The 18460-nt window shown below is 36.6% G+C and overlaps 1 protein-coding gene across 3 annotated transcripts in view; it reads right to left on the bottom strand.

The window, feature by feature from the left end:
- LOC138716546 (facilitated trehalose transporter Tret1-like) overlaps positions 1-18460 on the bottom strand; it is a 277647-nt gene that overhangs the window by 135471 nt on the left and 123716 nt on the right. Inside the window, exon 2 of one of the 3 annotated variants that reach the window (XM_069849704.1) lies at positions 4782-4849. The exons of the other annotated variants lie outside the window; for them this stretch is intronic. The gene's annotated coding sequence lies outside the window, so the exon portion shown is untranslated. The remainder of the gene's footprint in view (positions 1-4781; positions 4850-18460) is intronic. 3 annotated transcript variants of the gene reach the window in all.

The raw sequence follows: 18460 nt of genomic DNA, 5'->3' as shown, positions 1-18460 counted from the left end.
GTGCTCACCCGTTTAAAATCAAACCGTGTTAATGTAATGTACGTATAGTCATTGATTTTATGAAACCTCCTAGATGACAATACACAACATAATTTTCGGGAGGAAGAAAAAATTAATTGAAAATGAATGGGCCTACATAAGAATATGAAGTAGGCCTAATTCGGTAGCAAACATTAATGAATATGGTGAACATAAATTAAACCATTGAGGATCAGTGTAGGCCTATTGATATTTAATTATTTTTTCTTCCTTCTGAAAAATTATTTTCTGTACTAGCACATAGGAGTTTTCATAAAATCAACAACGATATGATAATTATTTATCTTTTAAAAACGTTACTTGAGCAAGTGCCCAGAATGTTGTGTTTTCTACAGCTTTCTTATCATAGAATCTCGGATTCTCTACTTACTCTGGTTCTCCTCTGGACGGTTGTAAACTGCACTACAAATAAATTGAAGGTTTAATCATTTATCATTTAAACTGCATTGAAAAGTTGTAGAGTTGAACACGTAAATTGCACTGAAGCAATGACTTGGTAGCCTATTGAATAATTTTGAGAGAAAAATTGTTCCGGGGCCGGGCATCGAACCCGGGACCTTTGGTTTAACGTACCAACGCTCTACCAACTGAGCTACCTGGGAACTCTACCAGACACCGATCCAGTTTTTCCCTCTATATCCACAGACCTCAAAGTGGGCTGACAGCTGTCAAGCAACCAAAGTTGAGTGCACACTAACTCTGTGCGACTTAAATTGTGGCTTTCTGTTAACGAACAGTGACGTGTATTATGCAAATCAAGCTTTCAGGTATAACTCCCTGTAAAGTTGATTTGAATAATTTTGAGAGAAAAGAGTTAGTGTGCACTCAACTTTGGTTGCTTGACAGCTGTCAGCCCACTTTGAGGTCTGTGGATATAGAGGGAAAAGTTGGATCGGTGTCTGGTAGAGTTCCCGGGTAGCTCAGTTGGTAGAGCGTTGGTACGTTAAACCAAAGGTCCCGGGTTCGATGCCCGGACCCGGAACAATTTTTCTCTCAAATTATTCAAATCAACTTTACAGGGAGTTATACCTGAAATCTTGAATTGCTTGGTAGCCTATTGTTTGCACAGACTGTACTACAACTTAAAAGTATTTCGAATAGTTTATTCTGCGTTTATTAAACACTCTTACTGTTTGGAAAAGCTGAAATAAGCATTTTTAGAGAAACTGAATCCATCAGTTTTTCCTTCTGGATAAACAGAAGTTTATTACAGAACTTAGATACTTAGTCACGCTATCTGATCTGTTCAAACATATTTCCTGTGCACAGCAATGTTATAGTAACAGTCAATACAAACATCAGTCCTGATATTATACTTGCAAGCAAGGTGATGCGTTTGACTCACGGAAGAGAGTAGCCCTACAACCGCATGCAGCTCTGTAAACTTGAGTACAGCCCGAACCAAATTTCCTGCAAAACTTAATAAAAGGAGACACAACAATTTACTACATTCAGTGCAATTTACATACCGGAAGTTTGAGCTTCGGTCCAATTTACTACCGCCCTTCCCTCTGATTTGATGACTTTTGTTTTCGATGCGTTGTTAAAATTATTCCACTCCCTGCGCTAGTGGACCTGAATACACAAGAACTTTTAAATAGCCTTCGTATGACATACGAGAGGTGAGTCCCTACGGTGCATGAGTTTTCCGAATCTTCAGCTAGTGACGCAGGCGATCCAGGTTTTAGTTCCGTTCGGCATGGGATTTATCATGAAAACATCCATAGTGACACTTGTAGCAGTTGGGGTTTTCCTTGGGGTTCTCCCGTTTCTCCCGTGTTACGCATCAACACCATTCAGTCCGAGGTTCATTACATAGCATTCCTCGATTTTCGGCTGGCGCTACACGGGGGGGGGGGGAGATGGTTTAGAACCGAGCGAAGCTTAACACAGCGTGCCTTAACATAGTCTACTGGTGTGAGATGAGAATGAGCCCGCTGAGAGATTAGAACAACAAATATATATATATATATATATATATATATATATATATATATATATATATATATATACTGGCCTTCTATGCCCAACGTTGCGCGTTCGATCCCGGGCCAGGTCGATGGCATTTAAGTGTGCTTAAATGCGACAGGCTCATGTCAGTAGATTTACTGGCATGTAAAAGAACTCCTGCTGGACAAAATTCCAGCACATCCGACGACGCTGATATAACCTCTGCAGTTGCGAGCGTCGTTAAATGAAACATATTTATTTATTTATTTACTCACTCACTCATTTATTTATTTATTATTTATTTATTATTTATTTATTTATTATTTATTTATTTATTATTTATTATTTATTATTCATTTATTCATTTATTCATTTATTCATTAATTCATTTATTCATTCATTTATTCATTTATTCATTCATTCATTTATTTATTTATTTATTTATTTATTTATTTATTTATTTATTTATTTATTTATTTATTTATTTATTTATTTATACTGAAAGGGACGATAGGGTATACTTAAATGAATAGAAAACCTATATTATGTTTTGCGATTAAATGCACGGTTAATTAGAAAATTAATTTGAAAGTTTCAGCAGTCTGGAAACATCACCGCTAACACACCCCTCTTCCTTCTTTCCGTAATACAGATATAAGAGATCAACGAACTCAGATCTGTCTCCCTAGGTCAGTTATGTTAAAATGAGCCATACATGGCATTTGTTATAGCCGTGTTTTGTCTTTTCTACAATGGCCAGTTGATTGGCAGTTCAGCTGAGAGTTCGATTGCTCGAATTAAGTTGTTTATCTCTTGTCATAGTAAACATACCGTATTTTTTTTTTACACAGGACAAGAAATACGGTATATGCTTACTTTCTTTGTAAAGGGATAAATATCGACACACTAACAAACAAACTTGGCTTTTCTGGATATGTAGCTTGAAGCATTACAATATTGAAGTCGTGGGATAATAATAAGAGTAATATTTTACTTACAAATGACTTTAATCGGTATAGTATATTATAGTATAGACTTTACAGACGTACGTGCAGTATAAACTGTACAGACATACTATAACCCAGTTCTCAATACGTTATGAACACTTGGTGAAAAAGTAAAAGATGTATAATCTTGGCAAAAAAAATTCCGACTACCATACGCTAAATCACCTTCGGAAAATTTCGGTTGCTTCTGCGACAGCTTAAGTTTGAATGTGAACTAATTTCTTCTGCATGACTCCCCTTGTTTATCCTTTGTTTTGTTTGTTTATTGCTTTTTCTGTCTGTTCATAGACAAAGTGTTACAATAGCTAACATATAACATATATTATATATATATATATATTGAAGGGGTCAATTAGTGCAAAATAAACGTTCTTTCTCCGGTCGTGAGAACCAGGTACTATCCTCTCTAACGCTAATTTCACATCTTCTGAAAATATTTCTAGACACAAGCTGAATTTCATCTCTATCGACGGATTGTACCCTAGGTACATAGTCCGTTTTATTCAATTTATAAACGTCTGTTGTCACGCAATGCTTTAGTATTTACATTTTTTCTTGTCGCTTTTCAAGCTGGTGTCTTGGTTATGCCTGCTTGTTGAGCTAACATACTTAATGATTTCGTGGTAGACTGGTCCTGTTTTAGTCTATAGCCTATCATCGAGTTTTTCTTGTGTTATATCGCGATTTATGCGCATTTTTTGTATTTTAAATTTAACTGATTTCTCTCCTTTTTAAATAATTTTCTACATATTCGCACAATCTATTCACCCAGGAGGGTCTGCTTACAATCCCATGAGTAATGTTAGTAACAGGAGTACTTTCAAAGAAGCTTAAAATAAAAAAATAGAATCAATATCACTATCCAAAAGAATAATACTAAACAACATATTTATAAGTAAAATTAAAGCAAAACCACCTCTTCTATATTCAACATTAACCCTTTGTAGCACAAATTAATTGTTTATGTTTTTCATTTCATGGATCATAACAAAACTTCGATCATTTTTTTTCAACATTTTAACTCAGCAAACAATTTCAAAACATAGATGCACCTCTATATATACTCAAGAGGTGGTTCCTTGGTGTAATATCTGTGCCAGAAAATTTAGGAAGGAAGAAAACGGTGGTTCTTCTGAACAACTACTATGCCGCAAAGGGTTAAAAACAGAAACCAACTTCGATTCACCCTCAGCAAAATGAAAAGGAGTACGATTGGTTTCTGCTAAACAAGAAGTAAACCAAACTATTGACAAAGGGAAAGTTAAAATATATATATATATATATATATATATATAAACCTGAAAATCATAAAATTCTATTAAATAATTACCTACGAAAAATACAAAAGACGATGAAATTAAAACCAATCTGAATTCCTAAGTTTTGATTAATAAGTACAGTTTTTTTACTTCCTGAAAAAAATTATATTTTGGAAATGATCGGTTTTGTTCGCAACCTCCACAATTCATCAGGATGTTAGTCTATAGGAATAATACTCGTATGAGGTCCTTCATTTTTTTCATCTTCTAAAAATTACAGGTTTCGAATGATATCCATAAGCATTATTGGCCACCAGTCCCATACATTGGCCTAAGTTTCACGAGAAAATTCCTTCCCCATGAGGACTCGACCCAGCGAATATTCCGTAACGCGAGATTTCGTAATACAATTTTGATAGTAGTAGTAGTAGTAGTAGTAGTAGTAGTAGTAGTAGTATGAAATGTGTTAGATTATATTTATGTAATACGCGGCCTCGAACCGTAGCGAATGAAATAGTGTACTCACAAGGACAGCCCAGCAGCCAGTTTCGCTCTCTTTCCACGGTAGTCCAAATCCAACTGAGGGACAGTCTGCTAGAATCAAATGTCTGGTCAGTGCCTTTGCGTGACTCATAGTTCATACCACACTAATGTGACAGGTTTCGCGTAACAAATCCTTCAAGCAAGTTGTTCTTACACAGTGGTATTGAACAGTGGGTCTTGGGAGTTAATTTGGTAATGATTCTTTCAGTATATGACATAATTCATACCTGACATGTAATGCTGAAACGTAACAATCGTTTCTTGGTCACTTTAGACTACTACTTTGTCATTAACGAAGTTTAAAAACTCAGTAAATGTGTGTGTGTGTGTCCAATGCCCACCCACTTCACTTGCGTGATTCGGGTTCCGCATGCAACGGATAGATGGCAGAACTGTGACCCATTTTCTAGCTGTACACCACTTCGGTGGGTCGCATTGTACATGATGTGTATCTGTGGAAAGTTATGTCGTGTATTAGGGTGAGTGTATGTGTAAGTGTTCGTGTAAGTGTAGTGTCTGGAATGAGTGATAATGATGAAGATGAGGAAGGGAGAAGGGGAAACCCGGTGCCGGCACGTAGCCTACTCCTGTCGAGTAGCACCAAGGGGGCCGCCAGGCTTAACGTCCCCATCCGATGGACGAATCACTATCAACAGTGACATATGCCTTCTCTTCATATTCCCGAGGTAGAAATTTTATATTAAAATGTCTGACTCCGCCGGGAATCGAACCCGGGCAGGCTAGTCTGGAGGCAGACATACTCAGTAAATGTAGAAATTCTTATATATTCCTGGTATAAGTCATTCGTTATTTCGTGAAACCAAATGCTTGTGTGCACCCTAGCATATACACTGCGATTCACCCCTTGAGGTTACTGTGGTCTTTATGGGGAAGACGATGTTCCCACACTTTCCCTCACTTTCGCTTTTAAAGACGTTGCCGCGACAACGGCCACGATGGTCAGAATGTAGTTTGTTACCTCGGCCTGCGACTGCACTACTACTTACGTGAAACACATTACACTCTTTTTTTCGACTGTAAGTCTAATCACGTACAGTACAGTATTTACAAAACATTCAGAACAGAGTATTGTCAAGATATTTAACTCACCTGCCAGCTGCATTATTAGTCTGGTAGCGCCGCAACACCCAAGTCAGAGTCAGAATCGACGTCATCGTTGTCGCTATCGTCGTCAGAAGAATCTTCTAAATTTATGATGACGCTGTCATGAATAACGTCCAGCAAACAGTCAGTGTCCCACATGTGTTGCTCGATACTTTTAATATGAGAGACAAAATTCCTCCACTGCTCGGGCGTCACATCGTTTACACTGGCTTCCACAAGCTCCTGCATCCTATTTAAATTAAATGTGTTATTTTCTAGCGCAACTTTCCTTTTAATCTGGCTCCAGGTCTCTTCTATTGGGTTAAGTTCGCAATGATACGGGGGTAAACGCAGCACTTCATGTCCATATTTCTTCGCCATTTCGTCGATTATGAATTTGGGCTCATAGAGAGGACGGACAAATTCCACTAGTTTCAACAATTCAGTCTTAAGCATGGAAGTATCCCATTGTACGCCCTTGCTTGTGAGCCAAGACTGAATTGCTAATTTAGTATTGTTTTTAGTTGGAAGTCTTTCAGTTTTCCTAGAATAGATAGTCGCGTTGTCCAATACAATGACACTGTTTGGTGGAATGTTCGGAAGAAGCTTCTCTTTGAAATATTTCTCTTACATGGGACCGTCCATCTCATCATGGTAATCTCCATCCTTTTTTCCGTGGTACACCAATTGGGCTCCTGGAATGAAGCCGTTCTCGGTACCGGCGTGAACTAATATAATGCGTCCACCTTTCCCTGATGGCAGCTTGTTCCCTGTTGTAAGCAATTTCCTTCTTGCATCTAATGCTGAGGTTATTGTCTTGTCAATCCAAGATTTAGAAGTAGTGGAGCCTGCGTTTATCCAGGTTTCATCAGTATACACAATACTTCTGTTCGCAGCTCTATGACGTTTGATAGATCGCAGATAGCTGTGACGCCAAGCAATAATATCGTCTCTGTCTATCAATAATGGGTTTCTCTTTCTTTTCACAAATTCAAAACCCATGTCAATTAAAAGCCGTCTCAGTGTCGATAATGATATGTTTGGAAGATCAGGATCAGCGTCGAGAACAGATTTTAACTTTTTTAAAGTGGGTAACTTATTCTGTCTATAGAAACAAGGAACTTGCCTTCTAATACCAGACTGAGTCAGTGAATCATATAACTGCAGCCTAGTCTTCTGATTTCCAGGGCTTGTCTTCTTCACTGGAGTTGATAGTTTTCCAGCTGTAAGGAATTCTTTTTTTATCGCAAGTACTAGCTTGTATGAAAATCCGGTAGCATCTGCAGTCTGCTTGGCAGCCTGAGCCACAGAACAAGCGCCACTGTTCCTAAAGTACTTATATGCATTCAGCACTATTCCTCTCTCTTTGGAATTCAGTACTCTTATTTTCACACTTAGCTTATTGTAACATTCAGGCGATTTCTCCATATTTACAAGTTGTTAACTACCTATTGAATGTTTTGAAACACTGCACTAGATTATTAGGTCTATGTGTTAAGGCTATAATATATTATATTTATATATATGTACACTTACACTATTTCACTAAACCACAACGAATCACTTCCAATGGCTTTTCTTAACGCTATAATATATGTATATAGGCTACACTCTCACTATTACACACGCAATAATATCAGCGGTCAATGTTTTTGAAGCAGATAGCTCAGTAGCTTACTCGGTCAACGACAGAGTACGACTGACTAGAAAGAGACAAGGGAAGAGTGACACTTTGCAACACGGTATGATGAATGTTGCTAAGTTTCAGGTATAATCCCAAACCTAACACATAGACAGAAGGATCTGGAGACGAAATATTGCAGCAATGCACGCTATTCCTTTTCTTCAGTAACCTCAAGGGATGAATCGCAGTGTAGTAAAAACCTTATGGTGGGGGTAAGTGAGCTTGCTTGCTATGAGTAGAAGCGTAGAAAGGAAGACAATCTTCTCAGTTCACTTTCTTTTTCCCTTGACGCGCAGGTAGGTTTCACGAGATACCGAATGGCCTATAGTCTAAACTGCTCTTTTTTTTGTCGTTCTTGGCAACATAATAACAATGTATTTATCCTTAGCAGTTTCACTATTAAAATAAATTCTTTCCTTGACAACCAACAAATAACCAACAATAAAACTCAAAGAGAGTTTCCGTGGTCAGGATGTTGGCTAGAGGTACAAGGTTCGATTTCCAGGCTCGGCTGTAAAGGAATTTTCTTTGATGAATAGAGGTTCCCTCGGTGCCTAGACATCTAGAGTCTGGAAATTTGTATGATTTCAAGTGTTATTGCGAGTGTGCCGGATTGTTAATCAATTTATAAACTACAGTGTATCAGATCTTGGAGAAGAATGGAGCGTGTGTGAAATGGAAATACAGAATAAGAAAAGAGGTTGTGCTAGAAACAGTGGCTGGGTCATTGCCTAAGAATAAACTGCCTACTGAAGGATACACTGGAAGTTCCGGAACGAAGATATCAGATGATAGACAACCTTAAGATATACGGATCGTATGCGTAGAGTGTAGACTAATAGAAAATATTGAATGCTGGGTTTGCAGTGAAATACCTGCCCTTGAGCAGAAAACTGTGAATGAATGAATATCAGGACTGTCACTGGGCAGAAGCCTGAAAACATGACTGTCTCAACGTCACATTATTGACAAATAACGCCATCAATGAGCACAACCAGAAATGACTACATAAAAGATGCTAAGAAGTTAATAATTAAACAAAATCACAATCAACACATTACCAAGAATAGGCCTAAAATTTAAAATGTAAAATCTCTTATACACTCAGGTTTAGATACCAGTAGAGTATAAAATAGTACAGTATATTCAATGCGAGAATAAATCGATGTTATTCTCTCATGGAAATTATCACCCTCCGCTACGTCTCGGACACTAAATTATCCACTCAGGAATAAAATCCTACTTTACTCCCTTGTACCATAAATTCTATTTTCCAACACTTATCTATAAAGTAGCAATTTAATCATTAAAGTCTCGTTACTAAAGCAATACTTTAACAATGGAGATGAACAAAATTTTACTTTAATCACTGGAGAGTGAGGCCGTGTCTCAAAGCTACATTTTCAGCTGAAGTGAACTAGATTGTTGACTAAATAGCCGGATGTGACGTCAGAAGTCATGATTCAAAGCTACATAGTGCATAGCAATCAAGTCCGTAGTAGCTAGTCAACGAAAATGCTTGCTTGATTGATGACTTGTTCACTAAACAAACATGGATACCTCATCAGCAATTGGGGTTTTGAAATCTGAAAATGCTTTAGAAGTGAAATAATGTAAATAGGTATAATGTAGAATAACACGTTAACTTTGAACACTGACATTGTTAGTACCTTCTGTACAATGTTTTAAACATTACTGTAATATATTAAGCCCTAATCTTTTCCATATAACGGTGATATAACTCTTAATGAAACTGCATTAGGACACTGCTTTCTTAATTTAGTGCTGCACCGTAATGTTGTGGTTTTTAGAAAAAAAAATCTATGAAAAAGGCCATGTTTCAAGCATACAATGTCCAAAGCTGCCCAATGTGTAGTTTACAAGTCACCTAGTTGCTAGTCACTAGTGTGCAGTATTGACTTGAGCTTTGAGACACGGCCTAAATAAAGCAGCAATTTAGCTGAAATACATTTACTATGCAAGGCTTTATCAATTTTAATCAGTAGTGAATAGTGTAGCAAATTTTTAATTTTAGCTAAAGATAGGAAGACGCTTTGGTTTCTTTGTGAGCGTTGAAAATATTATTGCATAGCGCAAGTGAATCAAGACTTTTGTACCCACTTGTGGAAATTAACACGCTCAGCTACACCTCGCGTACCAAACATTCCGGTCACGAATAAAATACGTCTTGATTTTCTAGTAGCATAACGTGCGAATTCTAGATGACCTCTGGAAAGAGAATTAAGAAAGAGACTAGTGAAGTGCTTTGTGTGAAGTGCTTTGTGTGGAAACATGGACATTACGACGAAATCAAGAGAAACGAATACAAGCATTTGAAATGTTTGAAGTACATGTAAGTCTTAAAACAAGCTTATTTAATTTTTCCAAACTCGTCGTTTTTTTTGCCTGTCCGGATTTCCGGATTAAGCGAAGTCCGGCTTATCGGGGTCCGGATTAACAATGTTTTACTGTATATTCAAGAATATTCAATTTCTGTAAACGTTTTTATATTTATTTATTTATTTTTTTTATTTTATTGGGTTATTTTACGACGCTGTATCAACATCTAGGTCATTTAGCGTCTGAATGAAATGAAGGCTACAATGCCGGTGAAATGAGTCAGGGGTCCAGCACCGAAAGTTACCCAGCATTTGCTCGTATTGGGTTGAGGGAAAACCCCGGAAAAAACCTCAACCAGGTAACTTGCCCCGACCGGGATTCGAACCCGGGCCACCTGGTTTCGCGGCCAGACGCGCTGACCGTTACTCCACAGGTGTGGACACTATAGTGGAATTAAAACAACAATCGAGTTATAATAGGTTGTCATAGTCTTTCTAACAAGTTTCATGTCCTGTTTCTCCAAGTATTGCTAGAACATTTTAACGAATGTTAAACTCTAAACAGTTTTTATATACATTTTTTTTTCATGTCTTCAACACTACATACTTTGGCTTAACAGATTGTTAAGTGTTTATTAACTTTAAATGTAGAATTTTAGGAAGTTAACTCATTTGACAGATAGTTAAATATGGCGATGACTTCACAGCTGTTCAACAGAAGTTGTGAAAATAATATTTTATGCCTCTCTTTAAGGAATGTTTCGTGAATGACTGATAATATAACATTTAAAAGACACTTTGGAAAGCTAATATAGGGAAGATATATTCAAAAGTGAACTGATTATTATCATATTGGCTGCTTATTTTGATACTGAGCTATTATATATTGAATTTTTAGAAAATGTGGCATCTCAACGTGGCAAGGTAACTGGGAATAATGATTTATATACTATGCATGATACTTAATTTATGACGATATCGATTTTCAAAACAAGTAGGACTCGAAATTTTACAAGAAATTTGAACCAGATTTGAATATCCTACAAACAGAAATAGATCACTTTCTCCAATTCAGCATCTATTATTTACTCTTGATTCTATGATGCCGGCTCTTTTCAACTATCTATAGCCAATGTCAATAGTGTTTAAAAATACACAGTGAGTATTATATTAAGAAATTGCTTCTTTGAGAAGTCATATGTTAACATTAGTGCTATAATCTTACTTTATAATAACATTATTATTCAATAGTAGCCACCTACAACTTTCTTTTGTCTTCTCCTTTATCGATCATGGACTACTATACCAGGTTATAATTTTATACACGTTTCATGACTTATTCCACAATACAGAATTTAAAGAATAATATCAGCCAATAAACAATTGCCTTACATGTGCAAAATCATTACCAACTCCTATCGAGTGGTTAAAATAATATTAACGACTGCTGTAGTGTAGTTTGTTTTAAACAAAATTATGTTGAAGAAATTAAAAATATATTTAAAAACGTTAAAAATAAACAGGCTGTTAATTTAACACTAGGTGAGCCAAATTAACCATTTTGTTTAGAAACTGGCCATTAGAATAACAATTTCATCTTCGATTGCTTTTAAATCCCTCCTCATTCAGAAGTCTCGTTATCTATGCTGAGTAACTTCTGCAGTTTAAACAAGCGTTAAATAATGTTTAACAAACTCTTAGATACGTCCAGTAAACACTCCAAGGTACAGTTATGTTTCTAAGTACAACTTGTGCGGCCAACTAGATAAGCCTGAGAATCGATAACATCCAAAATCAAGCTTGTAAATTGTATGTCAATTTACATTCAATTTAGTTCGTGTTCTTAACTTATTCCTGCATTATTTTCTGCAATTGCTCGTGATATCTTGAAATCTGTACTAATTGAGACAAACTATTGCATTGTTTATGCAATATACCTGGGAATGCTCCTCTACAAACTTAAAAAATCACGCACATAGGCGTAAAACCATCATTGAGAACAAAATGTTTTCAATAACGAACACGTAGGCCTAATATTCGGATTAAGTCTCTATTGGATTGTATGTCTACGATGTATCGAATTGTATCAAATAAAATAGAAAAGTGAGTTTCTTTAATGAAAATAATAACAATTAAATCCCTGTATTTTGGGTCCTATCACCACGGCATGGCGCGTCCTCAGGTTGTGGATAGAGGAGACGGTCTCCATAATATAGGCTATGGAGGGTATCTGCGAATTATATTGAATAAGCCGTCACGGACAGCTAATAAGGTGTGGTCCTCCAGCTTGGGGGTTGGGGAAAGGGCTAACAACCCATTACCGTAAAAAAACAGCTTTTTACGAAATCCCAAATTAAGCCTCGGAATGTGACTGATTCTCCAAAAAAAGGAACAAGGTTATGAGATTTGGTTCTTGGAATGTCACAAATCTATATAAAACAGGAGGGTAACATTAGTAGCAAACGAACTAGCTAGATATAAAATAGATTTTGTGGGAGTACAAGAGGTTAGATTAGATGGGAATGGCATACCAGAAATAGGAGATTAGGCCTACTTGTTGTATCATGGGGAAGGAAACAAAGACCAGAACATTGTGCGACATGGAAATATAAAAATTGGAAATTTATCCTTCGAAGAGGTGGAAAAATTCAAATATCGTGGAAAAATTCAAATATCTTGGAGCAACAGTAACAAATATAAATGACACTCGGTAGGAAATTAAACGCAGAATACATATGAGAAATGCCTGTTATTATTTCGTTGAGAAGATTTTGTCATACAGTCTGCTCTCAAAAAAGCTGAAAGTTAGAAATTATAAAACAGTTATATTACCGGTTGTTCTGTACTGTTGTGAAACTTTGATCCTCACTTTGAGCGAGGAACAGAAGTTGAGGGTGTTTGAGAATAAGGTGCTTAGTAAAATATTTGGTGCTAATAGGGGTGAAGTTACAGGAAAATGGAAAAAGTTACACAATACAGAACTGCATGCGTTGTTTTCATCTGACATAATTAGGAACATTAAATCCAGACGTTTGAGATGGGCAGGGCATGAAGCACGTACGGGCGAATCCAAAAATGCATGTAGAGTGTTAGTTGGGAGGCCGGAGGGAAAAAGACCTTCGGGGAGGCCGAGACGTAGATGGAAGAATAATATTAAAATGGATTTGAGGGAGGGATATGATTGTAGAGACTGGGTTAATATTGCTAATGGTAGGGACCGATGTCGGGCTTATGTGAGGACGGAAATGAACCTTCGTGTTCCTTAAAAACCATAAGAAAGTAAAGTAATAACAATTAAATACTATTATTTAATGTTTGTTTTAAATTGTAACATTTGTAATATATAGAGGGGCACGTATATTAACTATTTTTAATCTTTGCTTGTACAATGCGGGTAATATTCCTTCAGAAGACAATGTAGGGTACTGCATTCACCACCAAGCTGTGCCGTGAATAAAAGAAAATTAGAAGGAAAGTCCTAAATGGGATGGATAATTATTTTCATTGCTGTTTGAAATTTTCAAACAATTTATTTAGTAAGTTAACTCAAATCAATGGCCTCAATAGTCGTCGTCTCCATCATCATCATCATCATCATCATCATCATCATCATCATCATCATTATCATTACCACAATTATCAGTCTACCATCACCATCGTCAAATCGAAGGCAGGTTTTGTAAGACCACTCTGCTCCCAAAGAAATGCCGTGTCTCTGGCTCTAGCGCTAGTTCACTGTTCTTTCTTCCATGCGACCCGGGTTCGATTCCTGGCCAGGTCGTCATGGAATTCGTGGTGAAAATAGCGAGACGTTGCAGAGGGGTTTCCTCGGGGAACTCCCCATTCTCTAGCTTATCACGACTCGCTTGTAGGTGGAACTTGGATCCGTTAGGCTGTAGGTGGATGCTTCACCTGTCAGCATCGGATTCAAGAGTGTCACCTAAGGCACCTGTTGGATTTGAACTATCATTGCTTATATACAACTGTAGCATATAATCACAGTAGCAACTTCGGTTCAAGGCTTTATAACTTGATAATAGATAAATTCCCAAACATACAATTTGCTAATGTTCCTTATTTCAAAAAATCTATTTAAAAATTGGTGTTAACAGAGAAAATTTAATGTTCAATTATTGTGTTTTTTTCCTTCTTCTTTTTTTCTTCTATTACTTTTTACTCTGTTATTCAATAAAATGTCATAACATTTACTTGTGTGGAATGCCCCCTGAGCACGAGTATGTATGTAACTACTCTTTCTCAGGGTGCTAGAGAGTTCTTATATTAAAAAAATCAATATGTATCTTTGTTCTATCAATAAAGTATTATTATTATTATTATTATTATTATTATTATTATTATTATTAGACTATATAGAGCGCACAATGGGACAAATCAAAATATCCCGGTTTCCCCACTCGCCCCTCTGTAAAGGCTAGTGGCTGGGCTGTCTTAACTCTTTTCTGAAATCATTAATTTCTGTTAGGAATTGGACGTCTACGTAATATTATATAACTGTTTAAAATAACTTAAAAAAGGACCTCGTTAAATAATTAACTGTCACGTGATTCCCCCCCTTTCTACGACCCTGCGACAAAACCACTTGGATGGACAATAGATAGCATGTCTGAGTAATTTTATCTTTTCGGATCAGGGAGAAGTGAAGATTGAATTTACAGTTCGTAAGGTACTCTTTTTTTTTTTTTTTTTTTTTTTTTAGAGTAAGTACGGAATTATTTCAACATGAGTTACTAGTACGAAGGATGAAACTGGTAATTGAAATTAGGTACAATAGTCTATAGCAGTGATCGTCAACTCGACTGAAAACGGGCATGGGCGCTCAGCAATGCTTCCGTGCGGGGCAAGCGTGCATTACCTCACGCTCGGCATTATACAACCCTATCTCCCGTTCAGTAGCGGCTCTTGGCAGAAGCTAGCTGCAATGTTAAATAGAAGTAGTAGGCTATGTCTCAACAGTCGTCAGGAATTTCATTCACAGTTTCAAGACTTGAACGTATGATGTCAGATTTCAAGATTTTCATAGCCTAGCGTTGGGGAAAACCGTTCTTTTTCTGGAACTTTTCCAAGAGTTTCGTTTCCAAGAAAGTACTAGTTCCAAAGAACAGTTCAGAAATAATAGCAAGCGTCTGACATAACGTAATAATCACCAAAATGTTATATTGTTTCGGAACTAGTTCCGTTTTCAAAAATCTTAGACCATAATGCAATTCGAATCATGACAGCTCTTACAGTCAGATGTAACAGTAATTTATACAAACCATAAAACATCGCAATAATTTGATCATTCCTCTTGTTAAATAAGGGATATTACTATTACGTCCTATTAGTCTGTATTAAAACTTCTTAATTTATTTGTAATAAACATTGAGATTAGTTGGGCTACATTTGTACTGTTGTTATCGTAGTCATTCATTCAAAGTGTTCTGCCCAAGGGCAGGTATTTCACTGCAAATCCAGCATTCTCCAGTCTTCCTATTTTCTGCCTTCCTCCTACTCTCCTCATATGATCCATATAATATCTTATAATATCTTAATGTCTATCATCTGATATCTTCTTCTGCCCCAAACTCTTCTCCCGTTCACCATTTCTTCCAGTGTATCCTTCAGAAGGCAGATATGTTACAATATACAAATTTTATAACACAATACAGTGAGGTATATAAATTTGTGTAATTTTTTTCATTCTATATAGTAAAACAGTGACTTTGAAATAATAATAATAATAATAATAATAATAATAATAATAATAATAATAATAATAATAATAATAATAATAAAAAGGTAAAGGTGTCCCCGTAACATGCCATGAAGGCACTTGGGGGGCATGGAGGTAAAGCCCCATGCTTTCCATGACCTCGACACTAGAATGAGGTGGTGTGGTCGGCACCACGCTCTGACCGCCTTTTACCCCCGGGAAAGACCCGGTACTCAATTTTATAGAAGGCTGAGTGAACCTTGGGGCCGTTCTGAAAGTTTGGCAACGAGAAAAAATCCTGTCACCACCTGGGATCGAACCCCGGACCTTCCAGTCCGTAGCCAGCTGCTCTACCAACTGAGCTACCCGGCCGCCCAATAATAATAATAATAATAATAATAATAATAATAATAATAATAATAATAATAATAATAATAGGCACAATCTCACAATTTGATTTTATTTTCATTCTTATTGCTATATTAATAGCAACCTATGTAATTGAAGCTGATTCGCCAATCAGATTGATTATTTAATATTTAAACGCGCCCTGCAAATTCATTGTAGTAAAAATTTCGCTCTCCTTCCAACATACTCAATTCTGAAGGAACTACTGTACATCCAAGGAGAACATTTAGGCTGGAACTGTTATGGTCTCTGAAAGAGTATCTGGAATGTTCCAGACAAGATAGTTGGATGATACGTTACACAGTATTCCAGTTCCTATTAGTAAAATTCTGTCAGAAACTCCTACTGTTATTTTGGAACAGAGTTTTCCGACCTATAGTTCTTTTTTTTTGGAACTGTTATTTTCTCGGAACTGTTTCGAAAGTACTGTTATGTTATTTTTCCCTATCTCTATCATAGACCCATCTCCTGTGGATGTAGACTGTGCTCCTGCTTAGCTTCAGCTAGAAGTGACAGACTGATAGTGTGATAATGAACTAGGTGATATGCGTACTGTATAAAAGCAGGAAAAAGTCTGTGTGATTTTTATTCACATTTTCCATTAGTCGGATTTCTCAGGCTTTATCACCAGCTTTCGACAGACTATACATGTTCGGATCCACATACATATACGAACGAACATTGTTTTCTTTAATGAAAATAAGTAAATCCCACCACAGAACTAGCTAATTCATCTGACCACAATCTACAAAATTTTCTCAGTTCATGCACTACCCAGATCATGGTGCATAATATTAAACAATCAGTACGCAATAAAGAGGATAAAAAAAACTCGTAAAATTAGCATTACAGAAGATCAGGAAATATTTTTACTAATGGTCATGCATTAACAAAATGAAAAGAAAAAGTAGAAATTTAAAACGCAGTATACTATTTAGTTTTATTCAGCTTTCATTTCATCCCTAAATTATCAACCAATTGCTTTCATAAATGTAAATACCAGTATTAGGCATTCACATTACTTAAAGTTTAAGTATTAGAAACATTTATTATCACGAAAAAGCAGCCACCATCGCAAGCCTCCGCTGTGCCCGCGGCAGCGAAACACGAGCGCAGCGGGCTTCAGAGCTGCCTGAGATGACGTCACAGGGCATCGAGTTGACGACCACTGGTCTATAGTGATATAATTTTCACAAAAGACCTGAAGCATGTATCGAAATGAACGGCCACTATTTTCAAAAATATGTTTAAATACCAATATTATGATTATTTTTCAATTTAACTTCATTCTCTATATTGTACGCTAATGTGCTATATGCAGTATAATGTACAGTACACTGCATAATGAATACGTCCGCATGGATAGCTCAGTTCGTGAGTAAAAGCACTCATTGTTAATACAGTACTGTATTTTAATTAAACAAAAACCTAATGAAAATGATCAAACTCAAAATAACCTATTTCCTACTTTACGTAAATGGAAGAACTACTTTTGTTCCCTCCTATACCTAATAAAGTGATTTGTACGAGTATTTTACGCCAGTATCATCAAACTCCAGTCGTGGAAGGAGGTAGCAAATGATGTTTCCGGTTTGCTAGTGAAAATAAAATGATGCCCCTGTATAGTTCGAACTGTTTTCACTAGGGACAGTGCTCACAATAGTTACTTTTCTTAAAAGTGTCGAGATCTCTCAGAATGATCCATTTTGTAATATCAGTCTCTCTTTGTTGCCGTCTTGTCAAACATCACTATCTCCATCTATTTGTTTGAAAGTTAAAGCGTAAATAGTATATGACGATATGTACTATTTATATCGCAGCGTTCATATTTATGTAGGCGATATTCGAGAAGAATCATTTCGCACTGGAGATTGAGTCTTGTGTTATTTCAGTCGCGAGACAAAGGTCATACGTTCATCATTTGCCAAATAAGTACAAAATACATGGTCAGTACAGTATTAACAAAGGAGACATTGCGCAGTGCCTTCATATGTCACATTTCGTAATGTCTGCTTAAGAATTACATCTATTGGCCGTTTACCTTCGCCTCTAATGTGCAATTTTCGAAGTAGAAAGTGTGGCTTCGAAAGTTGTCAAGGCCGCAGGCCTTGCAAATGACATAACTGGTATCATTATTCGAGGACTGAGGGCCAAGAAATCAAGCCATGTGATATTTCTTCTTCTTCTTCTTCTTCTTCTTCTTCTTCTTCTTCTTCTTCTTCTTCTTCTCTCTAGGAAGGAGGGATTTTATGCACAATCATAAGGACGAAAACTATTTGCAGTTAGATGAGGCTTTGATAAAGAAGTACTGCATAATGGGTTGCAGGACATCCCTCAAAGTCCATACCTGGATGTTCACCTTGGTCAATGCATGGAGAATATGGGAGCATATTCGGAGGAGCAGGGTGAGCATT

This window comes from Periplaneta americana, chromosome 16 (genome assembly GCF_040183065.1).
Source record: "Periplaneta americana isolate PAMFEO1 chromosome 16, P.americana_PAMFEO1_priV1, whole genome shotgun sequence".
Classification (NCBI taxonomy): Eukaryota; Metazoa; Arthropoda; class Insecta; order Blattodea; family Blattidae; genus Periplaneta; species Periplaneta americana.
Note: the sequence above shows the minus strand (reverse complement) of the source record. Positions and strands in the feature narration are given on the sequence as shown.